This window comes from Enoplosus armatus, chromosome 19 (genome assembly GCF_043641665.1).
Source record: "Enoplosus armatus isolate fEnoArm2 chromosome 19, fEnoArm2.hap1, whole genome shotgun sequence".
Taxonomy (NCBI): Eukaryota; Metazoa; Chordata; class Actinopteri; order Centrarchiformes; family Enoplosidae; genus Enoplosus; species Enoplosus armatus.
In genome coordinates, this window is record NC_092198.1 from 6,404,507 (window position 1) to 6,429,676 (window position 25,170).

Here is a 25,170-nt window from a genome sequence, read left to right on the forward strand (position 1 = left end):
CCACAACGACAGAAAGCACTGTTGATGTGTGTGTAGGTGCCATCTGGAAGGAGAAAAGCTGGACGACAGATAATCAAAATGTATCAAAAATGTCGCACTAAATGAGTATAAATGATGATAAAGGAACAACATTAATCTTAAGTGATTATTTCATGGGATCTGGAAAAAAAGATATGATATAATAATGTTGTGTAGTACACACATTAATATTCAGAGTTATTGCTGCGTCATCAGTTTAAATATTTCATGCAATTATGAAGTCATAATTGCTGGGTAATATAACAATGTAGTGCTATTTCATTATCCCACAATGTGTCCCAATAGACGGTTTTGCTGCCTTTTCAGTCCATTTAAAGGGACATTTTTGTCATTCAGATATGTTATTATTATCATTATCGTCATTGTTATTCTCACACTCTTTATTATTAAGCTCATCAAGATTCAAACTTTTGTTCTTTTAATGTGGGAGAAATGTGGATACGTTGAACACACACACAAAATGTCAAAGAAATCTAGGGGTTTTTTTTTTTCAAAGACTTATTTTATTGTTCGTCCTGTGACCTGCTGTTTTGTGCAAAGTTGTTATGCAAGTTTTTCAACTTTTTTTTCCCAAGAAGCTCCTTCATTTTTATCGTGAGTTGCATTGTGGTACAATATCGACCTTCAACTGCTCACACAAATCGAGTCATTATACCCGGATTACGTTAAATACACCTCATCTGGTCATTTTTCTTCTTTGAAAGTACAGCACTCTCACTCACTAGCTTACCGCTAGCCCAAACCTCGTTCCCAGGAAATGTTTTTATATTATCATTTCATGCACCTTTGTCACTTTGAAAATATCTATACTAATCCATCACTCGCCACAGTGACAGGAGGGATAAATTTCATCTTGGCCAGTTTGTCAGAAGTGGACAACCGTACAGGTGGTAAAGTGACAAAGATGTATTGGCCCTCCTGAGAAGACTGATGCATATTTTAGGCGTTTATGCCCTTGTCTGCTCTATAGGCGCTCTAGATAATCTGCTAATAGAGTCTTGTTGTTGTCATCATAACCTGTATTATAAATTTCCGGTGGGAATGTGCCAAGAAATGCAGCAATGCACCAGCAAAGGTAAGGAAGAGGAAAACCGCAGGATGGCGAACGTGAACGTAAACATTGGAGGATTCAAAATATTTAGAAAATAGGCTTTGCAAATGTTTCATGAGGAAGGAAATGGATTCAACATTTTTTAAGCCTAAAGGGAACAAATAAAGCATTTTAGTACAAAACTTAACAGAGAACCTTTAATTTCTGCATACAGTATAGAGGCTTTAATTTCAAAATGACAGGGAAAAGTTGTTAAAAGAGGTATTCCTGTTGTGTCGTGCCTGTTTGTTAGGGATAGCAACTGTAAAACCCTTGTGGGTGACTTCATTGTCCACAAGGAACAAATTTAGGTGGTCACAATGTAGGTGGTTTCAATCGCATCATATGAGAAATGTTTACACAATGGGGAGGTTTAACACAACAAAATCACCTGCATCTTTGAACAAAAGACACTTTTTACCCCCAAAAACACCAGAAGGAGACTCTAATGTATAACATGGCATATAGACACATCAGAGTAAAGTTGTATGTGTGTGTGTACCTTTGCTGCATATGTCTGCACTCTAGCAGCAAGGTTGACATGAAGCTGAGAAGGAGTGTGAAGGGCACAGCACCTCAGGAGGAATAACACAACACATGCGTGCACACACACACACACACACACACACACATATACAGTACACGCAAATACACCTCCTCTCCTTTCTTTTCTTCGCTCTCTTCGATGACTCATCCCACCCAGGGACAGCGAGTGAGGGAGGAGAAAGAGAGAGGAGACGGATGGGAGAGTGTGAGGGGGGACACAGCAGTGGAGAGGAAAAAGCTAGTTTACAGATTCACAGAGAAGACATATGGCATAAAGCGTTTACTTATTGACCTTTCAATGCCATGCTAATCCGTTTGCGCGTATCATTGTAAAAAGTTATTCCCAACAAACATGCGCTGTGATTCCCACATGGAGTCTCGCTGATAATTCTCCCACCGTCGTCTTTTTGTTTTAAAAAACGCTTTTCCCTTTTTTGGCGTGGCGGCGGCTCAGCTACGAACAAAACAGAAACCCTCCCCGACCAGCTCAGCAACACGCTGAGCTTTGCTCCAGTCTGCCCCGCCGCTCTGCTGTGCTCATTTGATGGTATCTGTTAGAGAGATCCCAAACTTCCCATGCGTTCCAGGTCTGTATCACTGCGCATCAGAGGCTGTAGACCCAATTGTTAACTCTCTCCAAATCCCATAGTCTCTAATGCCTTTATCTTATGGTGTGAGGGTATTTGAGGAGGTAGGGAGACTCCTGAGGAGTCGGGGATGTTGTCACAAGAGGTGATTATACTACATTAAAGGAGGTAGACTATTAAGCTGGCGGTATTGCTGAGGATAAGGGTGTATTGCAGAGGATATGTCTGTATTGCTGACTGCAGCAAAGCCCGGAGATAGTTGAGTGGTCAGGTCCCATGTGCCTGTAGAGCAACATACAGCATATGCCCCTACTGCACCATTATTCTATCCTTATGGAACTTTTTAAGGGCACCAAGGTTGCTCAGTGGTTAGATATATCATCTGATAATAGAAAGGTCCCATATCTGACTGGAGTAAACTTAGACTTGACCTTTGAGCGAAAATACAATGGTATTTTATTACGGTATGGCATAAAATTAGCTTGAAATAATAACCAAAATGGACCTCGATTCAAACCCTGAACTGCTCATTCGGTGTAAAAGCATTAACCAAATGGATTCATGTTAGCGAAGATCAATTTCCTCATCAGTGTTTACTGCAGCACGTCGCTCCATACCATGCAATTTAATGTTGAAAATGACCGTTTTTCAACTTTATGCTCTTTTCCCTGCTTTTGGTCATTTTTACTGCTCTCAGTTTGCCCCGCAGAAATGGCAGCGGGATTCGAAGTGCTGCTAGATTGCCTCAGATAATGCAATGCTCTCAGGCGAGGCACAGGTGTGGGTGTGTGTGTGTGTGTGTGTGTGTGTGTGTGTGTGTGTGTGTGTGTGTGTGTGCAGGGTGTGGGCCTGGTTGGCTGCCTCTGAGGGGAACGTTTCTGCCCAGAGATCCAAACTGATCCCCCAAAAAAGTCAGCAAGCCCAGACAAGCCCTCACAGCATGCTGCCAAACAAACCCTCCAGAGGTTTTGTTGTGATTATCGGATCCCAATATAAATCCTTTGCGGCGTCCTATCTGAAAGTTTAAAAGCCGATATGCAGTGATTTCTTAAATTGTGTGCAGGAAATGGGTGTTAATTGGTAAAAGTGCCATGGGGTAATGGAGTAATATGGTGAAAAAAAACGTTAGGATCTTAACAACTTGGCACTGCTTAGAGCACCTCCTTCAGACCCATTCACATCAGAAAGTGGCACAAGTTCACCTGCATATCCTCACGAAACAGGTGGCGCTAAAGGCTTTCTGATTTTGGACTTGCAGGCTAACGGCTAGCGTCTCTTTATTTTTAGTTTTCTTTGTATTTTGCCGTTTACTCCCCTCTGGCATTTCATCAGAGTCATTGAAGAGAGGCAAAAAACCTCTGCAAGATAGCTAACTCCTTACCTGACGGTTCGTAGACTAAACTTGTTAGCTTGGTCGTATACGACACAACAAATTAACACAGATTATTAGTGAGATTTATTCGTACCATCGATTCCTGTCTCATACATACGTCTAAATACCATGTTTTTTCTGTGGCAGAGAGGGGTTAGATAAAAAGTGGATGATGCAACACAGCTAATAAGCTACCTTGGCTTATTAGCTCAGTTTTTCTCAAAGGTCAGCATTGTAGCTTGCTAATAATCAGGTCAAGTCAATCCACTGACTGCATCCACCGATTCCATTGAGACGAATTGATTTTGCCACGAAAGACCGGATAAAAAATCACAAATTTGACCTGTTTTTGTACAGTTTCTGAATTATAAAAAATGTAATCCCTGCTTTTATTGGTGAGGGGGGAAAAAGTTCCTCTGTGTAGAATTATAAATTCCTGGCAGAAGTAGACAGCCAGCGGCTTGGAGTCAGCATACAGAGAGCTCCAGCCTAGCCAGCTGCTGAGAGCTGCCATCCCCAGAAACAGAGACCTTGGCAGGGGACGGTGTTGAGACACACACTGGGTCCCCTCCTCCAGCCTGGAGCCCTGTGAGTTCTGCTCAGTGGAGGAGAGAAGAGAGCCCAGCCCAACAGGAGGCTTTGCTTGTCAGGCCCTGAGCTTGTTGAGTGTGTACTTGTCGGCGTGCGCAAGTTTGTGTGTCAGTTTGTCTGCACCAGTGCGTGCCGGGTGTTGGTGCTTATTTGTGCGAGCGCCGCACCAACTCCAGCTGCATCGAGATTTATAATGTTGCACACATGTGTGAGTGTGGATTCTGTCACCCACTGGGCCTCACACACATTCCAAAATAAACGGCTCCCACTGAGGATTACTATCGATCCGTGTGGAGCACTCAGCTGCATTTGGAAAGAGAGAGAGAGAGTATACGACTTCCTCTCTCTCTCTCTCTCTCTCTCTCTCTCTCTCTCTTAGCCTGTCTTCAGAGGAATGTTATGTGTCTGCCTGTCTGCAGAAAAAGTGTGAGGGATGATTTGGAAACACAGTCCACTAAACTGTTACAATGACAAACCACTGCTAGCTGTCTTTCAGACATGTGAGACAAAGAGTGTATGTGTGTGTGTGTGTGTGTGTGTGTGTGTGTGTGTGCGAGAGAGAGCGAGAGGCAATGGTAAAAAGAGACAGGGAGACTCTTACGCCTCCCTCTCACTTATTTTCCCTCTCTGAAGTAAGTGAAAATCTTTTGCTTGTCAGACTTGAGGGAGAGGCTGGGTGAGAAAAAAAAGAGACAGTGAAAAGCGGAGAAACACACATGGAGAGACAGAGCGGAGAGAGGAAATAAAGAGGCCGTTTGATTGACAGCCAATACGTCTGCCTGTTTCCTGTCACACACATGATTGCTGACCCACCCCTCTGCCCGGCTGAGGCCTCTGGGTAGTCAGTACCAAGAAGGCAGCCCCATTTAAAGAATGAAGGATCATGAATGGATGGACGCCTCTCAGGCCGCTCACTGTCTCTGGGCTGTGTGTGTGTGTGTGTGTGTGTGTGTATTTACAGTGCATATTGTACACATGCAAGTGAATGCTAGATTCTGCATTTTACCCCATTTCACCCTGTTACCATTAGCCTTAATCTCTAACTCCTAATCCTACCAGAATGACCACTGCACTTTATTGGTTTTAGCGTGTAATGTCCCGCTGGATCCTGGTGACATAACTGGAACACAAGACTAATGTCTTTTTAGAGTTTAGAGTTCAACTCATGTTTGACTGTTCATAAAAGACATGGGTAAATATCATATGGGTATTTCATGTAAAACTAAGCACATCAATGTCAAACCATAGGATTACAGTCGCTGTAACCTGACGAAAAAATGATGCAGTAACAATCTTTCAAGTAGCCAAAAGTCATTGACAAATGGTTTTAAGATGCAGTCTATGTCTGGATAATATGGATAAGGAAAACTCCACAAATAGGCAACAATCAAAAACTCAGCTAGTCTGCTTCATCAGGACTGTCTGGGTGTAGATTGAAACACACCGGATTACACGCAGTATTTGTGTTTACATTCACTATACTTATCATACCAACATAGCAGATTACCCTATTTCTTTCTTTAGACATTTGAACTTGCTAAGCCAATTTTTTTGCTGCCACTTGTTGACCCTAAGAATCGTCACATATTTCTGAGCTTAACCGGGCTACCTGGACTCTCTGCCTCGCTCTCTTTTCTCCTCCTCTCATCTTTGTCTTCCTCTCCTCCTCTCCTCTCCTCGGCTGTTTTGTGGGGCTCAGAGATAAGATCTCCCTCAATGGCAAACTTTGGAAGACATCTTAAAGATCCCCACTGTCACTTCAGCTTAATGCAGCCCTCTGGGCTCTCAGCACAAACACACACATACACACACGCGGCCTCCCACTAATAACAGGGGCAGGGAGAGGCAGCCTGGATTCGAGGACTCGTAAACACACTTCTTTCTCCCAACAATTCTCTTTGATCTTTATCAAACAAAACAGTTTCCTTGGTGTATTTTGTGCTTTCCTCTCTCAACTTGAACATGCTGCAATTCACTTTTCCCGCTTCGATCTCCCCACCCATAAATAAAATGGGAGCACATTTGGATTTCTTGACTGTGGGCTTTTAGTAGGCCGATCACTGCCACGTCTGTCAGATCCATTAATTCAGAAGTGTGCCAGAGAGCTCTGGTTAACGGTAACATGTTTACACATTGAAACAGTCCATTTTGCATATCTCCTCAAATCTGGTTTATTTTCAGCCACATGCTGGGATAGTAGACTTCTATTACTCATGTTTTTGAAGGGCTTAAATGGATCATCAGGGCTCCTTTTTCTCCCAAACAACACTCAGCAAAACTTCCTTTTGCAAAGCAATGCTGTGCTACACTGGGTGTTTAACTAAGAACGAGTTCAAGCTTTCCTGTTAAGGGTTCCCACTTCCTGTGTTCACAGGGAAAAAAAAAAAAAAATCATGTCCTTCAGTTTCTGGATCCCATGGTCCATAATGATCTGATCTCTGTCTCCCATAGGCGGGCCGTTGCTATGGCAACCTGATGACGCTCTGAGGGAGGACGGGAGGGAGAGAAGGGAGGGAGGTGTGGGGAGATGAGGAAGAAGGTAGCTGCACCAAAGATTGCATATGTTTGCGAAGAGGATTCACTGTAAAAAAAAAAAAAGATGGTGTATGTATGCCATCTCTCACGTTTGCAGTCTTTTGGTGGTCACACAGAAATGCAGTTTGGAAACTATTGGAAGTGGATGAGGGGGAACCTTGTGTGTGTGTGTTTTGGCGGGGGGGGGGGGGGGGGGGGGGGGGCACTGGGATAGATTTTCACAGACAATATATAGGAAGTGGTTTTAAGGGCTGTTTAACCGGACCCTGACTTCAGCGCAGACAATGTGAAAATATGATTTACAGTCTGAAGAAATAGGTCAGACAGAGCTGAGAAGTGATCCTGTGCAGAGGACATGTCCCCTCCATCCTCCATCTATAATGGCTCCTACACCCTTGCATGGCTCTCTGCCTCTGCTTCTGCCCTGCTGTTGCCATAGCGACCACTCGGGTACAGACTCAAAACAACTTGCTGACAAAAAAAACCCTACATTTTACCTTTGGATGTTAACCGCTAAACGAACCTCAGATAGGGTTGGACAACATATCCTATAGGAAGCAGATTTGTACGCTCTGCCAGTTTCTGCCTCGATGCATTTTGCAGTGCTGTTTGTGGCACCTGGAAAGTTAAGTGCTTCCAATGCATAATTTCCCTGCACTGAAAACATAATAATTACACATAAGGCTTGAGTATTTTTTGCATTTTTTATTCATTTTTTTTAAGTTTGCTTAACAATAACAACAAGTATATTTTGTGCTGACTAAACACAATATGTTTTTAGTAATTCTTGTTTATATATTATGTATAGTTCTTAATAATTATACAGCTACTTGTTTATTTATTTTCTTAGATTTTAATTTGTCATTTATTATAGACATGGTTAGACTTGGCTGCAGGCATTATCAAAGATGCAACAATAATTGCCAGAGCGAATCGTCTTGTCCAAATCATAGACGATCTTTGGCTATACCTTCCGTACACAATAGCATTCTTTCAGTGAACCGGACCGGCGCTAGGACCCAGGGCGGGCGCCGGGGGAAGTCCTCTGCTGCTGGCGGGGCAAGGCAGAGCACAGAAACACACGCACATTCACGCACACACTCATGCACAAACACACACGTACACACACTCAACCGAGCTCTTCTCCGACAGAGAGAGAGAGGGAGAGAGAGAGAGCGCGAGCGCAGAGAGGGGATAAACAGAGTGAGAGAGAGAGAGAGAGAGACTATAGGAACGCAGCGGCTTGTGTGTGTGTGCGTGTGTGTGTGTGTGTAGGTACGCTCGCTTCGGTGGTAGAAACGACTGGCGGGGCGGACATGGAGGGGCTCGGGAAAAACGCTGGGAACTGACCGAGCACCGCGACGAAGAGAGAGAGAAGAGAGTGAGGAAGGACGGACGGACAGCACGGAAGGAAGGGAGGAAGGCAGGAAGGAAAGGAGGAGAGGAGGAGAGAGAGAAGTCTGTCAGAGGAGAGGAAGATTGTGAAGAAGGGGCTTGTCTGGAACACAGAAGGATCCTAAGGTGACTTTATGGGGCTTTCATGGCTGTATGCAGGGCTGGCAGAGGTGTGTGTGTGTGTGTCTGGGGGGGGTGTTGACATGTGCTGCATGGCTCTGCTCTTAAAGGGAAGAGTGGAGGTGTGTGTGAGGGGTGGAGGGGTGGTTTTGGAGGCATATGTGTGTAAGCGTGTGTGTTGCCTATATATACACTTGTGTGTGAGAAAGAGAGTTTTTAGGGTTGTTTTTCCACAAGCTAAAAGGAGGGCCAAAGTGTGTAAGCGAGCTGGGCTGACCGCTATAAACTGGAGTGAAGGGATCAAAAGGAGTGGATACTTTTTAGGGAACAGCGTGATCCCCAACACACACATACACACACACACACTTCTCAGGTAGGCTACTTAAAGTTGAGCTAGAGAAAAGGGCAAGGATAACACTCTCTTTTAAGAACTCCATTTCTACCCCCCCCCCATCCTTCACTCTGTGTGTGTGTGTGTTTGCATAGGCATGTGTGTGAGCAGAGTTTTCAGTGCAGCAGGTAACACGCGCAGTCTTTGGTTTTGGAGGTTTGCAAAAGCAGCACAGAATTAATTTTCTGTTTTCCGAAAGCTTGGTTGACACTGAAGGAGGCTTGATAAGTAGTAGCAGCTTCTTGCGTGTGTGGATATACGTGTGTGTAAGAGTGTGTGTGTGTGTGTGTGTGCCATACACGGCAAACAGGTTGAGGGAGGCAGATCTGATCAGACGCACAGCAACAGAGGAGAGAGTGTGGCACAGGCTGAGCAGCAGCACATTGGATTACACACAGACGAATACACACACACATGCACACTCACACACACATACACACAAGCTCTGTGGCCAGCAGAACAGCTGGGAGAAATGTGTGTGTGTGTGTGTGTGTCAGTGCCTGAGAGCGTTTCACTTAATGCATGCGTCTGCCTTTTGCACGTGCAGGACTGTTTGCTTTTGTATTATCTTTTGCTACTGTGTGTGTGTGTGCGTTTCTGAGTGTGTGTGTGTGTGTGTACCCATCTGAGGCTGTGTAAATATGTATGTGCTGGGAAAGAATGTTCTGTCGTCTCCTCAGACAGACGGCGTGTGTGTCTACCTCCGTCTCTCCCCCTGGTCTGGAGGCAGGAGGCGGAGAGGAGGGTTTGAGGTGGGGAGGCTGGAGGGAGGAAGAGCGATCGGATGACCGAGAGCGAGGCACGATGAGAAGATTAATCCAGCAGCGAGAGATGAAAACAGAGGCAGAGAGTAAGGGAAGGATGATGGAGATTTTAGGACAGGAGGAGGAGGAGGAGGAGGAAATGGAAAGAAAGCGCGGAGGAGATGGAGTGAAGGAGACGGGGGCTGACATGCTCTCTCCAGGAGTGCTCGGAGTGCTGCTCATTCATAATTCACCTCCATGGCAAACGTTCATTCACATATTGACCCCCCATGGCTGCGCTCAATGGAGTTCTCGCCCCTCCACCTCTCGCTGTCTCTCAATGGACACCCCTGTGGCGCGACGTTCAGTTAGCCCGCTTCTTTTTTTTCACTTTGGAGACAGTTGAGATTCTCAGTGAAAAGACCGCACTGTTTTTGTCCGTTGTGGCTCTTTTGACACCACTGGTTCTTCAGTTGGAGGCTCTGACGTGAGATTGAATCCGGCAAATTGAATATTGAATTCAGACTCCACCCTAGACACAGATAATTGGTATAGATGGCTCAGTGGGTTAGTGCTTTCAGTACAAATGTTGTTAGCCTGATTCCCTCAGCACAGCTAAAACAGTCCATAATGGATCTATAATTCATGTGTGAATGAATTGAACAGTCTGTGTTTTGAATAAAAGCATCAGACGGTTTCCTTGGATGCCAGCGCATGATTTATTCAGCTTAAATACTCAAAAATGGCTGCTTTAATATTTCTGATTGTATTAGCCCGTGCCTGGAGCTACACTGTGAGCCCACTGCTGTGCTCTGGTCAGCTGTGGCCCATGAGCCATATGGCGGTGTCAAAAATGCACAGTCAGAAAAAAAAAAAGTGTACTGCAGAGGTACATTTAGTTCTAAAAGGCAAACACTACAGAAGTGCACCTTATCAGCAAACGTGATAAGAAATATCCTGACTTCTTTAGTTTTACAGGTATGATGGATTTAAATGAGGACATGGAAGGTACAGTGTAAACATTGTGTTTTTGGAGTGTCACTGGTGAAAGGTGTCCGACCTTTGTTATGCAGTTGTGTAGTAGAAGGAGTTGTGTTTTTTCCGAAGCAGCAGTAATGTAAAGATGCAGCCTCTGTGCATCCATAGTAAGAGTGAGGCTCCTCTGTCTCAGTAGGCTACAGTACATCATGGAACAACCACTGCCATTCTCAAGGGTTTGATTCCCACTGGATCTGAGCGCGCTAAATATAGTTAAACTAATTAAAGGCATCGTTCACACCCTCAAAAAGAAAAAAAAATAAAGTAGCTTGGTCATTGAAGTCATTAACCATTCATCTCTGGGTTAATGACAACGTGACGAAACATCGCACGAAAGTAACATTAAACTATCATTAACAGGGAAACTTTTTTGACGGTTTTGTCAGAGACTGATACGATCTACAAGGCAATGGTCACCTAATTATTAGGCAGCATTATTAGGCTACTTTTTGTTAGCCTTGCCTTTTGTTTAGCCTTGCTAGCTTGTCTACCTGTGCCGTAAGAAGGTGATCTGTGAAGAAGCACAAAACTTTTTTAATTGTCCCAGAAAAAATTGTAAAACTCGAATGTGATGAAGCTTGTTAATAAACCTGCAGTTTTTCTTTATTATTTCATCTCTATTCAGTTTTGGCAAAGCAGTACCTTGTCACTGTGATTCAAATGTTGAAAGTACCATCCACATCATTTTTTGTTGACTCGGAAGCAACGGTTGTGGTAGCTAGTAGTAGTTAAACTGTTTTTTTTCACGACAATTGAAGAAATGTGCTGTTTTTTATTGATGTTGAATATGGATGTAGCAAGATAGCTAGCTAGCCAAGCATGTCTGCTTTCTTAATCCAGCCTACAAAGCTCTGATTGGTGGACTAAACAACACCACGCCTATTTGAACCAGGCTACCAATAGTGGTTATTCAGCAGTAAACATGCTAGCAGATTAGCTTGTTTGCAGTAGCACTAGCGTGGCTACCCCATGTGACCCTCACCGTGTTGGTCGTAGTGGTCCCTCAATAGTCTCCCCTGAGAGAGAGAGAGAGGTGTAAGGTACTTGGTTGGAATCGAACCAGTCTATTGCGGTCTTATGTTATGCATCTTACCCACCAGGCGCCCTGGACCATCTATGAAAACAGCAAAAAAAATGCACATTGGGTCCCAAATGTCCAATTTTTAACCCCTTAATCAGCTGCATTTAAGGGACCAACAACGCCCTCAAATCTCCACATTTCCTCCCAGCTCACTGTCAACTTTTTTGAAAGTCAACACAGTTCGCAGTTGAGTTTTAAAACATAGTAAGGGAGGAAATGTTAAGATTGGGCATTGCTATTGCTTTACTGTTACTTGGAGCAACTGTGATGGAAGGTGTCATTTTACTTGTGAGTGAGTGAGTGAGGCAAATGTGCACGACATGACCATGAAATTAGATATGTGAGTTTTGGATACACATTGAAATTGTTCAGTATAAAACAGTTGGACAGTGGAATCACGGCCGGCCTAAGTGGCCGAGATGACTTAGAAGAATAATGCTCCTCTGTATCCCCCAGGTTATAATTGTCTTCAATAGGCCTCCTGCTGATTTGAAATAGACTCATTGTCCACAGTGATGGGCACCTCTGCTCAATTAGCCTCTCTCTACTTAGTCGTGCTGAGCTATTGCGGGTCGCATCCTCACACTGTGGCACACAAGTGCATGCACATAAATACACGCTGACACATACCGAGTGGCGAGCATGAGCACAGTCACACACACGCACACACACACACACACACACACACACACACACACACACACACACACACACACACTATCACGCATACAAAGACGTCAGCGGGTGTAAAAATAGAGCTTATAAATGGGGGGAAAAGTGTTTTATGTTTACAAGAGATGATGTCATGTTTGGTTTAGATCCATAGCTGACGAATTGGAGGGCAGCTGTGGCAAGTATCAGCCTGCTCAGCTTTGGCTCAACTATCTGGTGTGTTTTTTTGTTTTTTTCTTTGGTGCTTTTTAAAGGAGCAGAGTTCAAGGAGTTGCAGTTCGTGTGTGTGTGTGTGTGTGTGTGTGTCTCTGTCTTCATGTTTGAGCGTGTGTGTGTGTGTTGTTTTCAGCGGTGGAGGCATGCACACGCTGACGCTGCTCTGGTTGCCAAGCAACACAGGAACGTGGGTGGAAGGATTTCCTGTCCTTAGGAAGCTTTGTTTATAAGTGTGTGTGTGTGTGTGTGGGGGGGGGGGGTGTAGTATATGCGGAGTGTGTATGTATATGCATGTGTGTAGATTTCAGTGTGCATTTCAGCATTATGTGTGTACTTGTGTTTTTAATGCACTCTTTGCCTCAAGTAAAAGTGCTACAGAAAAGTCGCTTAAGACACACACACACACACACACTGTGTATACACTGTACACACAGAGGAAAGGCAAAAAAGGCCCTTTCTAGTCTGTTGAGTTGGATTTGCGTTGCATAACTCCTCTAGCCAGGTCTCTTCACAGCGCTCTGTCTCCTCCTCTCCTACCCCAAACACTCTCGTCATGTCACAGCCGCCGCGCTCACGCCAGGCCGCCTCCCGCTAATGATGTCATCAGCATGCCTGCATTTTATGTCTCCTCTCACACATGAGATTGCAATTATGTGTTCTTGCCCTGCATGCGATCACAAAAAAAAACACACACACAGCATGCCTGTCCTGCAGGCGTTGGACCCTGTGATTACGTAATTGACATTGAGTGAATAGGATGACGTCAGCTTGGCTCTCTCTGACTCTCCTGTCTTTCTGGCTAGCTACAGTGATGTCATAAGTGGATGCAGCCATACACGGTGTGTGTGTGTTTGTGTGTGCTGGCATGCATAATCGTGTGTGGAGACAAAAATGACCCGAGGAACCATCTGATTTATATAATGTGTTTACTCCTCCCCCTCTTTTCCCCTCTTCCTTTCCCTTGAAGTGGAAAGACTTTGCAGCTAATAGATACTTTATTATTCTGTGTGTGTTGTTCTTAGCAACATGAGGCATTTAATGATGCTCCTGCAACACACACACACACACACAGTGGTGCCGCCTGTTGCGGCCCCTTGAGAGAGGCTTCTATTTGAAATGAATATCCCAGTGTCTCGCTAGCTGTAACTCCATCGCCTTGTTGCCCTCCGTCTGCGACTGTCTGACCTTTGTTGATTGTCATCCCGAGACTCGCCAACAATCACAGGCAGGCAGTGAATGAAAGGAGGAAGAGATGATGCCGTCTCGTCTCCACAGATACTGTACGTGCCAGTTCTTATTTTAGCAAAAGAAAACACAGCGTCATGGAGAAAGAGGAGCGATTTTGGTGGTTGGCCTTCTTCAGCTCTAGACAAAAAAAATATCTGTTTTTAGCTTGCTGTTTGAGCTACGGGGTTTTAAGCACAGAGTGCTCTATTTGTGTCTCGGGTTGAATAGGCTGCCTGTTGTGTTCTCCAAGCGTTGTGGTCGAGGCTCTGAACATCAGCCATCAGCCAGCGTTGGATGGGAGAACTGGGAGCTTTTAACAGACCTGAATACACACACACAAATACACACACACTTTGTCTTTCTGCCGTCCTCTCTCACACTTTTCTCTCTCCAACCCCCAAAACACCAAACCGAAGGGAAATCACGCCACACAGTGACTTAACAGTTTATGAACTGAGTAGCAACACACACATACAAGTGGTTTAAACACACACAAACACAAAATATGCAGATTTTCCCAATAAACTGATTAGCATTAGCTCGGCCCCGCTAAGACCTAACCACAAACAGTCTACTGTACATTCCACTAACCGTACAACAGCTTAACACTGAACAGGATGATTTGACAGCACTGCACAAACATACACACATATGCATAAACAAACACAAAGACAAAACCCCCCCCCACACACACACACACACACACACACTCTAGACCATAACAGCACAAATAAATCATAGAGGCAGTCCAAATGATGTCTGGCCTTTACTTCAACAAGTAAAGACTGGACATAGATACACGGCTATAGTAATTATATACATATGCAAACACACATGCACCCCCACCCCCACCCCAGGAGTCTTAGGGCCTTAGTCAGCGTCTGTGTGTCCATGCGTGGGCCTGTTCCCTGGCAGTGTGAGGGGAAAAAATACCTTCCCATATGATGTAAACACCAAAGTCCCTGTGTGTGTATGCATGAGTGTGTGTGTGTGTGTGTGTGTGTGTGTGTGTGTGTGTGTGTATGCATGAGTGTGTGTGTGTGTGTGTGTGACTGGCATTCTCTGAGATAGGATTCGCTCTCTGTGACAGTTTTCCAAATGATTCCACAACACTGTGCAGTTTCTTTTTAAAGATAAGTTTCTCTGCCATCTCTGCTTTGTTCCACTGCGCGCAGTGGAAAGAGACGGAGGAGACGGAGGGGCCGACATGTGACATCACTAACTGAGGCCACTGCTTTTAACTCAATTTTTAGAAATGTCTTTTATTGATTTTATGATGGTTTCGGAGCATGCAGCGCTGTGTTTTGAGTAATGCAGAGCAAGTGAACTTCATTATTTTTACAGTGTTAAAGAGTCTTATAGAGGGCCCTCATTTACTTGTTTTGATACATGACTCACATATTCAATGTGTTCTGTATGTTTTGTGTGTGTTTGCGCATATGAGTGTCAATCTGACTGTACTTGGCACTTTGTCAACCTCTTAGGAGAGCAGCGCTGCAGCACAAGCAGGCTGAGGTGACACAAAATTAAAAATCAGTAAAGAAAGGATCAGATTTTTGAGCAGTACTGCCCACGAGGGCGTAAACTGATCTTGATTCGCAAAATTGATCCAGTGTCACTTTTAGCAGACAGCACGCTTGCTAGCTGCTGCAAGTTTTGCATTTCTGTGTTAATTTCTCTTTTGTCACCTCCCGTGTCCAGACCCCAACACTGATACAAATCTGCAGTATTTGTGTCAAGGAGCAAACGAATTGCAGGTTTAGCAGTGACTTAGACCGAAAACAGCCCTGCGTTAAAACAGCACAGGGGGCTGCGTTGGTGGGGGCGTGTTGTAAGGCGTTGTAAGGTATCGGTGAGACATGACATCTGATCCAGGAAGTCCATTTGGAGTAACAGATTAATGCATTTAAAGCTTTGTCAGACTCCAGAAACAAAGTAATGCCCGCACTCTTTTGTTGCGATGGTCAAGCAGCAGAAATACTCAGTTCACGTTACAAAGTAATCCACCAGGAATTTGTGCTTGCATGTACTTGATTGGCCAACTCAATGCCTTGTCGGAAGACGTTGCATTGCAGCAAAAGTTGGGTCTGGTTCAATGTTTTTTGCTGGACGACCCAGCATTGTTTTGCCGGAGTCCTCTGTGCTGGCACCCCCTCTGCGCCAACTGACTGGCTCCATTGAAATGAATGAGTGGGTCGCTGGTTTTTCATGCAGGGCTCCAGTCAGTCCAAACGTGGCCTTGGGCTAGTTGGACAGGTGTATTTTTACCTAAAAGCGGTGCATAATTCAGCTCCTGTAGAACTCCTCCCCAGCTGACTGTTTATGTTTTGAAACACCGCTGTGCACAAAGGGATAGAGGCAGAGAGGACAGGAGCCTTGTTCCTGTGATAACCTATAAAGAATTCAGCACACAGATGGGCTGAGCTACCTGCAGTCCTGATGAAACACACTTCTGTAAGTTGTGTTCAATGTCTTTTTCCTGTTACTGTATTCTGTGCTTGGCGACGTTGTCTGCAGGGGCTTGCTGTACAGGCTTACAGGAGTACAGGGGTATGGGAAGCCTCAAGGGACAATATTGGCAAACAGAATAATAAAGAACTGAGTTTAGTAAGAACCAAACTGAACCGCAGTTTGCTCAAAAGTGAGAATGTGACCTGGTGGCAGAGTTAGACATGTTTCTACTGCTGGTTTTAAGTTTAAAGTATCCACTTGATTTATCTTGTAAGATATTTAAACTGGAAATACAGAACATACTACTCTAAAACATGACTATGTGTTATCTTTTTTACACCTCTGAGCACCAGCAGCTGCGAATTAACAAGCTAGCACGCTGCTAAATGTGCCCTTTGGTTTCACTGTGGAGTGCTAGCAATGGTGCAAGATTTATTGTGGTCTGTAATGAAGCACCAGCACATTCAACACGTTTCTCCACAAACGTCGGGAGCCAGGTGCAAAACAGTTCCCGACTGTGAACATATTCATCATAACTACATTCAGATCTGGTCAGGGGGGCACCTAGGAGATCACACTGGGAAATTATACATGTGCCCTGTGTTTGTTGCTAGGCAACTTTGTCACAATACCCCTGTGACCTTCCGACCCTGCCAAGTCTGGTGTTACTGTGCCCGTCTCACACTCGTACGCGTGTGTGCGTATGTGTGTGTTATCTGAGATGATGGTGCGACTGCCGCATAGCAACTGAGAACAGCTGTGATTTCACTGTGGTTTGGATGTGTGTGTGTGTGTGTCTGTGTGTGTGTGTGTGTGTGTGTGTGTGTGTAGTTTTGTTTGTGTGAGTTTATGTCTGCGTGAAGCCGGCGTCACTGTTCATCTATGCGCACACCCACAACAACGTAATATGGCGCACTGTCACTTCCACAGCGTGATAACAGCATAGACTCAATCAGTTAAAACGCACCCCCCCTACACACACACACTCAACCCTGTTGTCAAATCACAGCCGAAAATAGAGAGCAGAGGGAGCGACGGAGCAGTCATTTCCCTGAAGATCCATTCATGTAAAATACTGTTATTCAAACCTCCCTCCCCCTTATTCAATAGTCTTATTCATCTCTCTCTTGACTGCAAAACCAAACACGCCTTGTCTTCTGCTTCCCGGCAAGAGCCTTTGTGCCCGCGCACACACCAGCGCTGGTGTGTGTGTGTGTTTTCTCCGCTCTTCTCCATAAGAGGAATGTCCTTGGCCTGTCCGACCTGCGTGCTCCCACTGAGCCCTCCGTCAAACACCTGGGGCGGGCTCTCCTGCGCTGCCCCAGCCAATCAGGAGCCCTGGCAGTTAATGACATCAGTTAGCGGAGGATCTTTAGGACCGGCCCCTCGAGGTGATTCGCCTGAGAGAGAGAGAGAGAGAGAGAGAGAGAGAGAGAGAGAGAGAGAGGGAGAGAGAGTGCTCTTATTGTTATGATGATTAAGTGTTATATGAAGGGCTATCAGAGGAGAGCCCCTTAATGAAAGTGGAGCACAGAGAGCAGAGGCAGCGGTGGCAGAGCTGTAGAGAGCTACAGAGGGAGGCAGGGAGAAACTGAGCAGGAAGTGGAGTAAGACTGGAGCGAGAGGAGGGGGGAAAATGAGGAGTTTAAGGTGGGAGAAGACAGAGATGGTGAGCGGAAAGAGAGAGCAAGAAGGAGCGCAGGGCTGAATATTCAGCAGCTGTGTCCAGACTTGCTGACTCTGGGTGTTCATGCTTTGAATGTACCATGAGAGGTAGGCAGTGTGCGCAGGAAGCCGCTGTAGAGGAGCAAAAGGAGAAGGAGGAGAGGAAGAGAGAACAAGTGCATGTAAAATGCATACAAAATGTGCATGGTTTCTGTCGGCTCGTATTAGTTTTTTATGTGTGCCGGAATGCAATCGTGTGTGTTAGTGTGAACACTGGAGTTTCCCTTGCCGTTTGGTAAAAGAGTGGAACGCCCTGCCTCAGAGGAAAATTCCATCCTCAGCTGCTCCTACGCTGTTGTAAATCATCAGGCTGGGATGTGCAACGCATTCTGTTATTTTGTGAATAAGCAGGTTGTCATTCGCCTTTTTGTTGCATCCACTTTCCCCCTCAGCCTCTCTCGTCATCTGCAGTCTTACTACATTTCCCAGAATGCTCCCCACTCCCCCCCACCCGAGAATGTGCCTCAACTTGTTGATTTTCAGCTGCTGGCTGAGAGTTATAGCAGAATTTCTTTTCCAGTCTATAAAAAGTCTCCCCTTTTAAACACACGTCTTGTGGTTGCACTGCATTATGGTATACCATGAATACATGTCGTTACAAACAGGAAGCTCTCTGATCCTGAAAAGCAGAGCCCGAAACCTCATGGCTGTTCATTTGTAGCTGCTGATGAGAAGTCATGTTACGTTGCGCAAGCTGTCTAAAATCCATCACTAGACAACAAACTGGGACCAGACTTCCTTCAGATTCATGTGTTTAAAGGTGGATGTTTCATTTGAGAAGCTTCCAGCACACCTAAAAATATTTAATCAGTGTGGGTTCCACTGGAGAGCTGCAGCGTCTGATTCAGTTTCACAGGCTTTTGCAGCCTTACAAGAACGCGGTCATGGAGGAAACACTGGAGAACTTCGTTTTATTTGCCGTCCAGTTGATGGTTCATCTCTGTGCTGTGGTTCAGTTTTTCTCGGGCAGCAGTGACTGAAATTAACTTTTTGGCTCACCTGCCAAGGGCTGTTAAACGAAAAAAAAAAAAGTACCTGCCAGTAATAATTTCTACCAGCCTCACTACACTGACTGCTGCTTGTGCACAAGTAATATATATTTTTCATGTAATATTTTTTTCGCTATACACACATGTAGATTAGCATATGACGTTAATACAGGTGATTTTTCCAACAGTACACATATTGTGTGTAAAATCTGCTTTTTTGCTCAAAATTATCTTGTATCTGTCTGCTTGGATTTGAAAGTGCAGTTCAGCTGAATCCGGTGACGAATTCTGCCCCTAACTGTGGCGAAATAGCCAAGACCCCAAGGTCTATTTCGTATTCGATTGTACATAATTTGACAGGTCAGCAATGACCAGGATTCAAATTCTGTGAGTCGTATCAATTGCGCAGAAGGCATTCGGCTATGTCTAAACCAACACTGTACGAAAAACAAGGCAGCATCCTCATTCATTTCACTAAGACCACAGCGTTGAGTTCAACCTTGCTCAAACTTTCCCACAACACAATGCGACGTCATCTGGCAGCGCACGGCATTGGCCAATAAAACGCGTGCGTGCGCACATTCCTGATAGATTCGTTTGCAATGTGAGCAGCCTAGTTCTACTACTTTACCTCATGATTGTCGAGGGATACGGTCCTGTAAAATCCTGCCTCATAATATTGAGGGACCACTGTGAAGTTTTAGCATCTCATGGATCTACTACTCCTGGATCACATTTCCTCGTCTCAGCGGTACCTGTGGCAGCATGCAACTTCTTGTGTTTTTTTTTTTTAAAGGCCTGCTGGAGGTTTAGCCTGTCTTTGAGTGGGCATGTTGGTTGTGTTTAGGGTTAATGTTAGAGTGGGTGTGTCTTTTGAGTCTGCAGCCAACAGATGGACCCTTCGCAGTCTATCCAACAAATGCTACTATCACTGGTATTCATTTGGCACCGGGCAGATGGAAACTTCAGACTTTGCTCCAGAGTCGATGTCAGGGAGGAATGAGAGAAGAAGCTGTTAGGCGAACTGCAAGTGTACAACTTAAGTGACCTCCTGAAGTAAATCGGAAGAAAACTACAAGGATATACAACTGTTGCATGGGAGCTCAAGCAAAGCTAGATCATGTTATGCTGTAATAAAAGGCTGAAGGAGCAGAGGGAGATAAAGCATCAGTTGCCCTCCACTTTCCTCTGGAAATATCCAGCTAACAAGGAAGCTTCGCCACATATTTTGCGCTGGCAAGAGAGGATGCCAGCCCCCCATTCTTCCGCACACATCACCCCTGGCTAAAGGAATGTAGCGGAAAACGAGGGACTCGAGATAGAAGATCAGAGGCCTTAATACAAACCACATTGTGTGTTGTTCTCCTGTTTCCCATCTCCTGTGTTCTCCACATCAGGAGTGAAACAGCCTTTGATGAATATCTACAAAGAGATTTGAGACTTATAAAGAGCGGGCAATTTAGCCAGGTATGTTATCTTAAGCCTGGTAATTTGGGAATTCAATTCACTCATAGGGGAGCCAGGGTAGCCTGTGGTGTTTTTCAGGCTGACTAGCACCAGGTCTGCGCATTGAAATGGAGAGTTCCAAGGCTATCTAATCAATGACTGACCACATCTTAAGACTGGGGTTATCATATCTCTTATCCCTCTCCCTTTTCTTCACGATCGGTTTCTTTCTACAGATGCATGTATGTGAGTGTGAGTGTACTGTAACCATGGATCAGGCCCTGTCTTTCCCCTGAGTTACACATCTAATCACGGCACCATCATCCCTCATCCCTAATTCTGTTGGCAGGGCCTGTCAAACAGCATACGCTGAAAGACGGGGTGACTTTGAAATGCTGCTAATGACCCTAGGATATAACTACCCTCTCTTTTTTACTCCCCCTCACTCTTTCTTGTCCACTCCTGTCATTTGCACTCGCGGTCATCTTGTTCACTGCTGCTCTCTGGATCTGCTGATTTGAAAATGCCAGGAATCATACCATTTTTTTTTTATCTGTTAGATGAATCAAACTGGATGAGGACAGGCTGGGAAGCAAAGTCATTAAGGGTTAATGTGAAGACGAGCTTCCGTCCAAATGTTATTTAACCTTTATTTAAACTGGGCTGCCCCACAGATAAAAACATCTCCTCTGTAGAGGGAGGCCGGCCAAGGCGCACACAATCAGACAAACATAAGAGACTCGGACAGAAAAACACACAAAAGCAAAATACAATCAAAGCCACATCGCCGAGAGACTTCTTTATAAGAACTCCAATAGGCAACACTTCAGTGTCAAACCAGCAGGCTCATTGCCAAACCTATTTAAACCTTCACTAAACAAAGCAAAGACAGCTCCTTATTGAGTCTGCCACAAAAACCTTCATTAACCGTGTAAACTCACCGAGAGAGCTTTCAGCTTTAAATACGTTTGCAGCCAGTTCCATGAAGAGGGAGCTGAGTGCATAAAGGCACTTTTGCCTAATTCAGCTCTGACCTCAGGGACAGATAACAAAAACAAATGCTGGGGCTGCAAACAGTAATTTTCCGCCTCCTTTTTTTTTCTTTTAAAGATGTAAGACAACAGTGAACTAGTAGACCCAGAAAGGCCTTACATATTTATATATAAAACTGTAGCGGAGAGTAAGTCGAGCAGTGGATGGGGTGCCTGTCAGCTCGAGCATAGAAGGTGACACTGATGAGAGACAGAGGTACAGTCAGTAATACAGCTCAGTGCTACAGTAGCTAAGACAAGAAGGCCATGTGCATGCAAATATAAAACAACATAATCATGTGCTAGCACGGCAATAGTAACAACCATTCTGTCTCAGCAAAAGGAAAAAACATGACAAGCATTTTAGCCCACTCACTCCTTTGCACCAGCTTTTCCTACATCCTTCCAGGCAGCCATTTCTTTTCCATTCAGCTTCGACAGAAAATCTAATTGTAAAGGTTTGAAACTTGCTTCAGATAGGTCACAGTGAGTATCCCATCGAGGCTTATTTTTGTCAAACTTGGCTTTATCCTTCAGTCGTCATTTTAGTGCAGTGGGACGCACGCATCTAGTGAACTCCCAAGTCGACTCTCAAACATTCAAAGAACTCAGAAAATCAAATCAATCATCAACAAACAACAAAAAGCCCCTCACCCCCTCTTTCTGGACTGTCACTCGGACCATATAAAGGCAAAAAGGTCAAAAATGTCAAACAAGATAAGGGCTAATGTTAGCATGCTAACATGCTCACAATGACAACACTAATGTTTAACAGGTATAATGTTTACATGTTCACCATGTTTAGTTTAGCATGTTAGTGTGCTAACATTTGCTTATTTACACTAAACACAAAACATTGCAGGTATTTGTTCAAAACGATTTGACAAAAGAAGCCAAAGTTCTTAAAAGTCTAAAACTTTGATTTAAATCAGAAGTTACTTGTTCAAGAATGAGCTTAGACTATGAATGTGAGCAGACATTTGATGCCAGTTTTTGGTGCTTGACATTTTTTGATAAACTTTTAGTTCGGTACCAAAACAAGTATTGATGTTTTGATACTCAGCACTACACAAACATAGACATTGTGAAAAGGATTGTTATCTAAGGATATTTAGTATACCTAGCTTTAACTAGAAGATTTGAAGACACAGAGTTGATGCACAGTTGATCTGTTGGGATTGTGCAAATATTCAGATGATTGATATCCTTTGAAAATGGTCAGTGGTAAATAAATTCCTCATGTAATGTATTATTCAATTCGATAAAACATGCATATTAGCTTCTCAGCAAGGAGCTGAAAGATGCCCTCTGAAGCGAAAAGTGTTTTGAAACTCCCATACGAGTGTGATTTCTCATGTCACTTTTCCTCCTTTTTTTTTGGCCTGTTTGTGAGTTTGTAAACAGCCTGAATTTTTGTTTTGTCAGCATTCAGGACACGTTTCAGTTGACATAAGGTATCTTGTGCGGTGTTAAAACAGCTTGTAGGAGTGGGAGGGAGGAGTGAAGGATGTAAGCAGAGTTGTATCATCAGCAGAAGCGGTGTACGTATCGTCAGCAAAGGCAGGCGGGAGAGGACTGTATAGGCTACTGACAAACTGCTGCCTCACTCCCTTGTCCTTCTATTTTCGCTTTCTTTTTTTTTTCAAGTTCCACTTTCTTTTCTCAACCAGAACACATTGTTTTTGTGCTCCAATCGCCTTTCTCTGCCAAAGGTGACCTAATACACCCGTCAATCTTGATGTGCTTTCTCTACCAAACGTGAGGCAGCGCAGTTTCTCGATCACAGGCCTCTATCACCAAGTTTGAGCTCATTTGCTTATTGATTCCAATCTACCGCTTCAGCCAAATGTGCAGAAGGCTCAAAGAGCAGAGTGAGCTGGAGGAGCCAGAGAGGGCGGACCTTTGGAACTGGACAGGCTCTTCCAGTTGTTGTTGCCATGGTTTTTTGTTGTCGGGACAAACTGTCGGCCAGTGGCTGAGAGCCTGCGCTGCTGTTTGTTAAAGATAAGTGGAAAAGCCAGAGGGGAAAGAGAAAGAGGCAGACAGACAGACACAGAGAGGGAGCCCTGCTTAACTTTTTTTTTCTTTTTGACTGCAGGACATCCAGCTGAAAAACACTCACTACCTCAAAACTTCATTCACCCCACTCCCCCCCTCAATGTGGGGGTCCCGATAGATCGTGCTCCTCTCTTTAAACAGTTCACCGAGCCTTTCTCCTTCTTCGCGTTTTTCTGACCCGCACCCCTCCCTGCCAGCTATCAAAGCTTCTGTTGGCTGTGCACTGGCCGCTTTGATATCGTATAGTGTTTCTGGCAGTCTCCCTCTGTCTTTCTTTTTCTCGCTCTCTCCCTCTCTCTGTCTCTCTCTCCTTTCCCACAATATTGTAAAAGAGCAGAGCGCCAGCAGGGACCTGCTCACTGTCAAAGAGAGAAGACAGGGAGGCCTTAGAGGGAGCGAGGGAGGGACTGGGTGAGGGAGGGAGAGGAGGAAAAGGTGGGTGAGAGTGAGTGAGAGATCATTTTTATCATTATTACTCTTCTCGTTGGTATCTAGGGTTTAGTATCATTTGATCAAATCTGAATATTTAATAAGCTTATTTTTATCAGAATTCTTTTCAGGTTCAGCTTTCAACATTTGTAAGTTACTAAAGTTAATAAATAACAAGCAGCAGGTATAGTCTTCTTGCTTTTACACGCCTTGTCTTTCAATTGCTTCAAGTACTGGTGGTCCTACTTCAGGACTACTAAGTTGCTCTTTTTATACTTAACAAAATTTTTATCATATGCATGAATGTTTTAACAGGAAGACTCCAACTACTAAAATGTACATGATGCAATAAGCTGATCATTTTCCAAGATAAGACTCACCACTCCGCTTATTCGCCTTCTTTCCAAAGGTTAAATGAAAAGATCTCTCACGTCTGTGTGTTAAGTTTGGAGCCAGAGGCCAGGGGGGTGATTCGCTTAGCTTAGCATCGAGGCTGGAAGAAGAAGGGGTAAACAGCTAGCCTGGATGTTTACAAAGTAAATGAAAATGATCAACAACCACTTTTAAAGCTCATTGATACAATAATGCTTGTTTTATGCACAATTTGTTATTCAAACGAGATACAACATGCTAATGCTAAGATAATCTAATTTCCTCCTGCCTCCAGCTCTGCACTGAAAGAAAATAGATATATTATTATTATTTCCCAAAATGTTGACTACTACTCCCTTAAATGATTCTTATGAATAAAACAAGATATAGAAAGTTTAACTCGCAGACTGACCACTGAAACCGTCCTGATGCAATCAGCTGATCGTTTCACGAGAGGAGATTCACCACCCTGTTGGTCTTGTTGAACTGATAGTGGTTTTAGAGAGTTCTGTTTCTTTGTCTAACAAATGATCTTTGGCACAGCACCCTCCGTCTTGCAAAAGCACATTAACTAGACAACATCTGAGAATTTCACTCGTCATTTTTAATCTGCAAAAGCAACGATCATTGCCGGATAAAAATGACAATAATAGATTTGTTACCCTCTGAGCTGATCAAGTCTGAGTGTTTTAGCAGTTTGGAGCCGGATCCAAAACAGAAACCGACCCTATTGGTACCTAGTAGTAGAAGTGGTAATGTTGTTTTCTAACACATACAACACATTTTGAATGCCACACCAGGAGAGCGCACTGACTTGACCTGAAATGAGGGACTGAGGAAAGATTGGACCGACCGAATGAGCAACCGAGCGAGCGAGTAACTGAGCGAGCGTGCACGGATGTGTGATTGCATGTGGGCCTGTGGTGTGTCACCGCCATTACCATGGAAGTCGAGAGCCCTGGGCCTGGGCTTTTTTTAAGCTTGACCTGACTGTCGCAGTCAGTCCACCACACACACACACACACA

The 25,170-nt window shown here is 44.4% G+C and overlaps 1 protein-coding gene across 2 annotated transcripts in view; it reads left to right on the top strand.

Annotated features, from left to right (window-relative positions):
• Positions 1-8,165: 8,165 nt before the first annotated feature.
• Positions 8,166-25,170, top strand: part of LOC139302408 (forkhead box protein N3-like) — a 50,799-nt gene continuing 33,794 nt past the window's right edge. For both annotated transcript variants that reach the window (XM_070926086.1, XM_070926085.1), the window contains exon 1: positions 8,166-8,281. The gene's annotated coding sequence lies outside the window, so the exon portion shown is untranslated. The remainder of the gene's footprint in view (positions 8,282-25,170) is intronic.